Consider the following 9747-nt stretch of genomic DNA (forward strand, 5'->3'; position numbering starts at 1 on the left):
TACATACATGAGTAGATTCGCTTGCGCTTCCCGGCCCGGTCCCCGGTCATCTGATAGATAACTTTGTGAGTCTTGTGGCAGACCAGGCCTGCAGCAGCTCTCTTTATACAATTCTTCCAAAAAGCAATACAATAGATACTGTAATATCTTTGTCCATTGGACACAGGAAAGCACATTTACAGTACAGGAGAGGTCATAGGTCAGTTTGAATAGGTAGGCAATGTCTTTCCCAACTGCTCTTGTGGGTGGTCTCCTCTGGATTCCCGCCGCATACATAATGTACAGTAAATACAGTTTATATCTATATTCTGCTCCTGCACATAACTATCCGCAGGAACATGCGATCTTTCTCAAACCAACACCGGAATGTTACCCTTAAAATACCCTTCAGCTGGATACCAAACACCACCTTATGACCTTGTTCTATCCCTTCCTATTCTGTAAAGGTGAATCCCTTTGTTCTGTTACCATTTAAACTGTTGTTACTTTCTGATGTGGTGCAGGGATACTATGTGTACATTGTGCACTATTTGGATTAAATATGTAATGTGTTTTGATAGCCTTCCATGCGTTCACAAACTCTACCGTAAATACTCATACCACGCGCTAATGCGCAGGACCGCGGGAGCGACCATACGCAAATTGCGGATATGCGCACGCACGACAGAACAACTGCACGCAGGGAGGCCATCTGTGTGTAGTTTGTATGTGATGTGTGTACTGCAATATTTTTCGACTTTGACACTGTATATACAAAAGTTTCGGCACCACTACTAAAATTGCATGGTTCACTGATGCTTCGATTGAAAGAAGTTACCACAATCTCCGCAGGGTACAACTGAAATATGACATTTCTACACAAAGTTACTATTTATTTGCACAATTTAAAAACTGAAAAAAGTAAAACCAAAGAAGATTAAGACAATGGGGGTATTTCTGAGTTGATCGCAGCAGGAATTTTGTTAGCAGTTGGGCAAAACCATGTGCACTGCAGGGGAGGCAGATATAACATGTGCAGAGAGAGTTAGATTTGGGTGTGGTGTGTTCAATCTGCAATCTAAATTGCAGTGTAAAAATAAAGCAGACAGTATTTACCCTGCACAGAAACAAAATAACCCACCCAAATCTAACTCTCTCTGCACATGTTATATCTGCCTCCCCTGCAGTGCACATGGTTTTGCCCAACTGCTAACAAAATTCCTGCTGCGATCAACTCAGAATTACCCCCAATGTGAGGGGCTCCATCTCATTTGATAAATCAAAGGCAACATACTGTATGGAGAATGCAAAACAATAACTACGCCAGGAATGTATTGGAACACAGGGCCTAATTCAGACTTGATTGCAGAGGTCTGCGATCCGATAGTTGCCGCCCATAGAGAGTGAAAACCCGTCCCATGTAAGTGTGCGAATGAATGTGTACACAGTGCGAAAACCTCACCAGACAGCGGACAGCTGCAAATACGTTCGGAACTCACTCACCATCTAATGATTTTTCTAGTCTGTGCGTAGCCCAAGACTTACTCCTACAGTGCAATAGAAACAGGCTGTTCAGGGCCGGAGCAGACGTCACACACCCTCCCAGCAAATGCTTGGGCACGCCTGTGTTTTTCCTGACACTCCCAGAAAACGGCCAGTTACCACCCACAAACGTCTGCTTCCTGTCAATCACCTTGCGTACACCTAGTGATCGAAATTTTTGCACCATTCTGTCGCTGTTTGGCGTTGCACCTGTGCATTACGGTGCATAAGCATATGCAGTAGTTCAATAGTCGTCCGCTGTGTGATTTTGCACAACATAGGTCAGGTCTGAATCGGGCCCACAGTTCTATGGTCTGATGAACCCAATGAAAATAACTTTTTTTTTTGCCATAGCCACAAAAATAAAACAGGCAACAAATTTGGAGAAGATTAAACCTTCTTAACCATCAAGCATGTGGTGGATTTATTATGCTCTGGGGTTATAGGGCAGCCAGTGGCTCAGGATATTTTGTGTGGGGGAAAGAAAGAACTAGGGGTAAATTTACTAAGATGGGAGTTCTATTTAAGATAGGATGTTGCCCAAAGCAACCAAGTTATACGGCAGTACCACTGGACTTGTGCTGTCCTGTGCTGTATATTATTTACTCCAAATAAAGGGATTATTAATATTTAATCCACGTCATTTTTACAGGGTTTGCCCTGTGTGATGTAGAGGTACACTCTCCAGTGCCGCATATTGTTATATATCTCCAGAAAAATAATGGAGAACAAAAATTTGGAGGATAAAATAGGGAAAGATCAAGAACCACTTCCTCCTAGTGCTGAAGCTGCTGCCACTAGCCATGACATAGACTATGAAATGCGATCAACGTCGTCTGCCATGGCCAATGCCCAATGTCATAGTAGAGGGCATGTAAAATCCAAAAAGCCAAAGTTCAGTAAAATTACCCAAAAAAATTAATTTAAATGGTCTGAGGAGAAACATAAACTTGCCAATATGCCATTTTACGACACGCAGTGGCAAGGAACGGCCGAGGCCCTGGCCTATGTTCATGACTAGTGGTTCAGATTCACCTGACAATGGAAGCCCTCATCCTCCCGGTAGAAAAATAATAAGAGTTAAGCTGGCAAAAGCACAGCAAAGAACTGTGCATTCTAAGATGGTATCACAAATCCCCAAGGAGAGTCCAAATGTGTCGGCGGTTGCGATTCCTGACTTTCCCAACACTGGACGGGGAGAGGTGGCTCCTTCCACCATTTGCACACCCTCTGCAAGTGCTGGAAGGAGCACCCACAGTCCAGTTTCTGATATTCAAATTGAAGATGTCACTGTTGAAGTACACCAGGATGAGGATATGGGTGTTGCTGGTGCTGAGGAGGAAGTTGATGATGAGGATTCTGGTGGTGACGTGGTTTGTTTAAATCAGGCACCGGGGAAGAGAGTTGTTGTCCGTGGGATGAATAAGCCCATTGTCATGCCTGGGCAAAATACCAAAAAAGCCACCGCTTCGGTGTGGAATTATTTCTCCACAAATCCGGACAACAGGTGTCAAGCCGTGTGTTGCCTTTGTCAATCCGTAATAAGTAGGGGTAAGGACGTTAACCACCTAGGAACATCCTCCCTTATACGTCACCTGCAGCGCATTCATCAGAAGTCATTGTCAAGTTCAGAAACTTTGGGTAAGAGCGTAAGCAGTCCACCGACACCTAAATCCCTTCTTCCTCTTGTACCTAAACTCCTGCAAGCCACAGCACCAACTCACTCAACGTCAATTTCCTCCTCAGTCAGGAACGTCAGTAGTCCTGCAGGCCATGTCACTGGCATGACTGACGAGTCCTCTCCTAACCAGGATTCCTCCGGAGGATCCTTGAGAGGTATGCCTTACTGCTGCTGCTGCTGCCACTGCTGTTGTTGCTGCTGGCAGTCGATCATCATCCCATTGGGGAAGTCGGAAGACCACTTGTACTGCTTCAACTAAGCAATTGACTGTCCAACAGTCCTTTACGAGGATGATGAAATATGACAGCAGTCATCCTGTTGCAAAGCGGATAACTGAGGCCTTGACAGCTATGTTGGTGTTAGACGTGCATCCGGTATTCGCCATTGGTGCAGTGGGATTTAGACAATTGATGGAGGTAGTGTGTCCCCGGTACCAAATTCCATCTAGATTCCACTTCACTAGAAAAGCGATTCCCGGACTGTACAGGGACATTAAGAAAAGTGTCCACAGTGTCCTGAAAAATGCGGTAGTACCCAGTCTCCACTTAACCACAGACATGTGGACAAGTGGAGCAGGGCAAACTAAAGATACATGACTCTGACAGCCCACTGGGTAGATGCATTGCCTCACACAGCAACAACAGCAGCGGCACCAGGAGCAGCATCTCATAAATGCCAGCTCGTTCCTAGGCAGGCTATGCTGTGTATCACCGGATTCCGTAAGAGGCACACCACTGACAACCTCTTATGGTAACTACATCATCGCACAATGGCTTACCCCACTTAGACTCTCCTGGGGATTTGTGATGTCGGACAATGCCACCACCAATATTGTGCGTGCATTACATCTGGCAAATTCCAGCATGTCCCATGTTTTGTACATACAATTAATTTGGTGGTGCAGAATTTTTTGAAAAATGACGGGCGTGCAGGAGATGCTATCAGTGGCCCAAAATATAGTGGGCCACTTTTGGCATTCAGCCACCACGTGCCAAAGACTGGAGCACAATCAAACACTCCTGAACCTGCCCTGCCATCACCTGCAGCAAGAGGTGGTAACAACGTGAAATTCAACACTCTATATTAGTGATGAGCGGGTTCGGTTCCTCGGAAACCGAACCCCCCCGAACTTCACCCATTTTACACGGGTCCGAGGCATACTCGGATTCTCCAGTATGGCTCGGTTAATCCGAGCGCACCCGAACGTCATCATCCCGCTGTCGGATTCTCGCGAGATTCGGATTCTATATAAGAAGCCGCACGTCGCCGCTATTTTCACTCGTGCATTGGAAATATACGGGAGAGGACGTGACTGGCGTCCTCTCCATTTGTGCTTATTGCTTAATTGTGGGGACTGGGGAGCAGCTGTTTTATATAGGAGGAGTACAGTGCAGAGTTTTGCTGATCAGTGACCACCAGTTTTATCCGTTCTCTGCCTGAAAAACGCTCCATATCTGTGCTCAGTGTGCTGCATATATCTGTGCTCACACTGCTTTATTGTGGGGACTGGGGGCCAGCAATATTATATAGGAGGAGTACAGTGCAGAGTTTTGCTGACCATTTTCACTCGTGCATTGGAAATGTTAGGGAGAGGACGTGGCTGGCGTCCTCTCCATTATTGTTGAACTTGATTGTGCACTATTGCTTAATTGTGGGGAGGGCTGGGGAGCAGCTGTATAATATAGGAGGAGTACAGTGCAGAGTTTTGCTGATCAGTGACCACCAGTTATCCGTTCTCTGCCTGAAAAAAACGCTCCATATCTGTGCTCAGTGTGCTGCATATATCTGTGCTCACACTGCTTAATTGTGGGGACTGGGGAGCAGCAGTATTATATAGGAGGAGTACAGTGCAGAGTTTTGCTGACCAGTGACCACCAGTATACGTTGTCTGCCTGAAAAACGCTCCATATCTGTGCTCAGTGTGCTGCATATATCTGTGCTCACACTGCTTTATTGTGGGTACTGGGGACCACCAGTATATTATATAGGAGGAGTACAGTACAGAGATTTGCTGACCAGTGACCACCAGTATACATTGTCTGCCTGAAAAACGCTCCATATCTGTGCTCAGTGTGCTGCATATATCTGTGCTCACACTGCTTTATTGTTGGTAATGGGGACCACCAGTATATTATATAGGAGGAGTACAGTGCAGAGTTTTGCTGACCAGTGACCACCAGTATATATAGCAGTACGGTACGGAAGGCCACTGCTCTACCTACCTCTGTGTCATCAAGTATACTATCCATCTAGATTCTATACCTGTGGTGCATTTTAGTTTTGCAGTTTGCTGACAGTGACCACCAGTATATATAGCAGTACGGTACGGAAGGCCACAGCTCTACCTACCTCTGTGTCGTCAAGTATACTATCCATCTAGATTCTATACCTGTGGTGCATTTTAGTTTTGCAGTTTGCTGACAGTGACCACCAGTATATATAGCAGTACGGTACGGAAGGCCACAGCTCTACCTACCTCTGTGTCGTCAAGTATACTATCCATCTAGATTCTATACCTGTGGTGCATTTTAGTTTTGCAGTTTGCTGACAGTGACCACCAGTATATATAGCTGTACGGTACGGAAGGCCACTACTCTACCTACCTCTGTGTCGTTAAGTATACTATCCATCTAGATTCTATACCTGTGGTGCATTTTAGTTTTGCAGTTTGCTGACAGTGACCACCAGTATATATAGCAGTACGGTATGGAAAGGCCACTGCTCTACCTACCTCTGTGTCGTCAAGTATACTATCCATCTAGATTCTATACCTGTGGTGCATTTTAGTTTTGCAGTTTGCTGACAGTGACCACCAGTATATATAGCAGTACGGTACGGAAGGCCACTGCTCTACCTACCTCTGTGTCGTCAAGTATACTATCCATCTAGATTCTATACCTGTGGTGCATTTTAGTTTTGCAGTTTGCTGACAGTGACCACCAGTATATATAGCAGTACAGTACGGAAGGCCACTGCTCTAACTACCTCTGTGTCGTCAAGTATACTATCCATCCATACCTGTGGTGCATTTCAGTTGTGCGCAGTATATATAGTAGTAAGCCATTGCTATTGATACTGGCATATAATTCCACACATTAAAAAATGGAGAACAAAAATGTGGAGGTTAAAAAAGGGAAAGATCAAGATCCACTTCCACCTCGTGCTGAAGCTGCTGCCACTAGTCATGGGCGAGACAATGAAATGCCATCAACGTCGTCTGCCAAGGCCGATGCCCAATGTCATAGTAGAGAGCATGTAAAATCCAATAAACAAAAGTTCAGTTAAATGACCCAAAAATCAAAATTAAAAGCGTCCGATGAGAAGCGTAAACTTGCCAATATGCCATTTACGACACGGAGTGGCAAGGAACGGCTGAGGCCTTGGCCTATGTTCATGGCTAGTGGTTCAGATTCACATGAGGATGGAAGCACTCATCCTCTCACTAGAAAACTGCAGTGCCACTCCTAGATGGGCCAGGTGTTTGTGTCGGCCACTTGGGTCGCTTAGCTTAGTCACACAGCTACCTCATTGCACCTCTTTTTTTCTTTGCATCATGTGCTGTTTGGGGACTATTTTTTAAATCTGCCATCCTGCCTGACACTGCAGTGCCACTCCTAGATGGGCCAGGTGTTTGTGTCGGCCACTTGGGTCGCTTAGCTTAGTCACACAGCGACTTTGGTGCACCTCTTTTTTTCTTTGCATCATGTGCTGTTTGGGGACTATTTTTTTGAAGTGCCATCCTGTCTGACACTGTAGCGCCACTCCTAGATGTGCCAGGTGTTTGTGTTGGCCACTTGTGTCGCTTAGCTTAGTCACACAGCGACCTTGGTGCGCCTCTTTTTTCTTTGCATAATGTGCTGTTTGGGGACTATTTTTTTGAAGTGCCATCCTGCCTGACACTGCAGTGCCACTCCTAGATGGGCCAGGTGTTTGTGTCGGCCACTTGTGTCGCTTAGCTTAGTCACACAGCGACCTTGGTGCGCCTCTTTTTTTCTTTGCATCATATGCTGTTTGGGGACTATTTTTTGAAGTGCCATCCTGTCTGACACTGCAGTGCCACTCCTAGATGGGCCAGGTGTTTGTGTCGGCCACTTGGGTCGCTTAGCTTAGCCATCCAGCGACCTTGGTGCACCTCTTTTTTTCTTTGCATCATGTGCTGTTTGGGGACTATTTTTTGAAGTGCCATCCTGTCTGACACTGCAGTGCCACTCCTAGATGGGCCAGGTGTTTGTGTCGGCCACTTGGGTCGCTTAGCTTAGCCATCCAGCGACCTTGGTGCACCTCTTTTTTTCTTTGCATCATGTGCTATTTGGGGACTATTTTTTGAAGTGCCATCCTGTCTGACACTGCAGTGCCACTGCTAGATGGGCCAGGTGTTTGTGCCGGCCACTTGGGTCGCTTAGCTTAGTCATTCAGCGACCTCGGTGCAAATTTTAGGACTAAAAATAATATTGTGAGGTGTGAGGTGTTCAGAATAGACTGGAAATTAGTGGAAATTATGGTTATTGAGGTTAATAATACTATGGGATCAAAATGACCCCCAAATTCTATGATTTAAGCTGTTTTTGAGGTTTTTTTGTAAAAAAACACCCGAATCCAAACACACCCGAATCCGACAAAAAAATTTCAGGGAGGTTTTGGCAAAACGCGTCCGAATCCACAACACGGCCGCGGAACCGAATCCAAAACCAAAACACAAAACCCAAAAAATTTCCGGTGCACATCTCTACTCTATATGCTTCAGAGGATGGAGGAGCAGCAAAAGGCCATTCAAGCCTATACATCCACCTACAATATAGGCAAAGGAGGGGGAATGCACCTGACTCAAGTGCAGTGAAGAATGATTTCCGTCTTGTGCAAGGTTCTCCAACCATTCGAACTTGTCACACGTGAAGTCAGTTCAGACACTGCCAGCTTGAGTCCGGTCATTCCCCTCATCAGGCTTTTGCAGAAGCATCTGGAGAAATTGAAGGAGGAGCTACGATAGAGTGATTCAGCTAAGTATGTGGGACTTGTGGATGGAGCCCTTAATTTGCTTTGTCAGGATTAAAGGGTGGTCAATCTGTTGAAATCAGAGCACTACAGTTTTGCCACCATGCCCGATCCTAGGTTTAAAGCCTACATTGTATCTCTACGGCAGACACAGGTCTGCAGAGGTTCAAAGATCTGCTGGTGAGACAGCTGTCAACTCATGTGGAAAATGACCCGTCAACAGATCCTCCTTCATTTTCTCCAGCAACTGGGGGTGCGAGGAAAAGGATAAGATTTCCGAGCCCTCCCGCTGGCAGTGATGCAGGGCAATCTGGAGCAAGTGCTGACATCTGGTCCGGACTGAAGGACCTGCCAACGATTACTGACATGTCTACTGTGACTGCATATGATGCTGTCACCGTTGAAAGAATGGTGGAGGATTATATGGGTAACCGCATCCAAGTAGGCATGTCAGACAGTCCGTATGTATACTAGCAGGAAAAAGAGGCAATTTGGAGGCCCTTGCACAAACTGGCTTTATTGTACCTAAGTTGCCCCCCCCCCACCCCCCCCCCCCCACCTCCAGTGTGTACTCTGAAAGAGTGTTTAGTGCAGCTGGTAACCTTGTCAGTGATTGGCTTCAGAGGTTACTTCCAGAAAATGTGGAGAAGATGATGACATTTACCAGCAATTGCCTCCAGAAAGTACACAGGGACCTGTGATGGTGGATTCCAGTGGGGATGAATTAATAATCTGTGAGGAGGAGGATGTACTTGCTGAAAGGGGTGAGGAATCGGAGGATGAGGATGACATTTTGCCTCTGTAGAGCCAGTTTGTGCAAGGACAGACTGAATTACTTCTTTTTTGGTGGGGGAATAATTGCTTCTTTTTTGTGGGGGCCCAAGCAAACCAATCATTTCAGCCACAGTCGTGTGGCAGACCCTGTCGCTGAAATGATTGGTTTGCTAAAGTGTACATGTCCTGTTTATACAACATAAGGGTGGATGGGAGGGCCCAAGGACAATTCCATCTTGCACCTCTTATTTTTTTCTTTGCATCATGTGCTGTTTGGGGCCTAGTTTTTAAAAGTGCCATCCTGTCTGCCACTGCAGTGCCACTCCTAGATGGGCCATGTGTTTGTGCCACCCACTTGTGTCGCTTAGCTTAGTCATCCAGCGACCTCGGTGCAACCTTTTGGCCTAAAAACAATATTGTGAGATGTGAGGTGTTCAGAATAGACTGGAAATGAGTGGAAATTCATGTTATTGAGGTTAATAATACCGTAGGATCAAAATTACCCCCAAATTCTGTGATTTTAGCTGTTTTTATGGGTTTTTTTTCCCAAAAATCATCCAGATCCAAAACCAAAACCTGAAAGGGGGGTTTTGGCAAAACCAATCCAGATCCAAAACACGAGCGAGTATCCAGATCCAAAACCAAAACACAAAACACGAAAAGTGCCCACCGCACATCTCTAAAAATAGATAATATAGATAGAGTGACCATTTTATCCCTTTTGCCTGAGACGCTCATGGATTACACAGGTTCTGTGGATGATTAAAACCAGCTGAAAT

This window comes from Pseudophryne corroboree, chromosome 6 (genome assembly GCF_028390025.1).
Source record: "Pseudophryne corroboree isolate aPseCor3 chromosome 6, aPseCor3.hap2, whole genome shotgun sequence".
Classification (NCBI taxonomy): Eukaryota; Metazoa; Chordata; class Amphibia; order Anura; family Myobatrachidae; genus Pseudophryne; species Pseudophryne corroboree.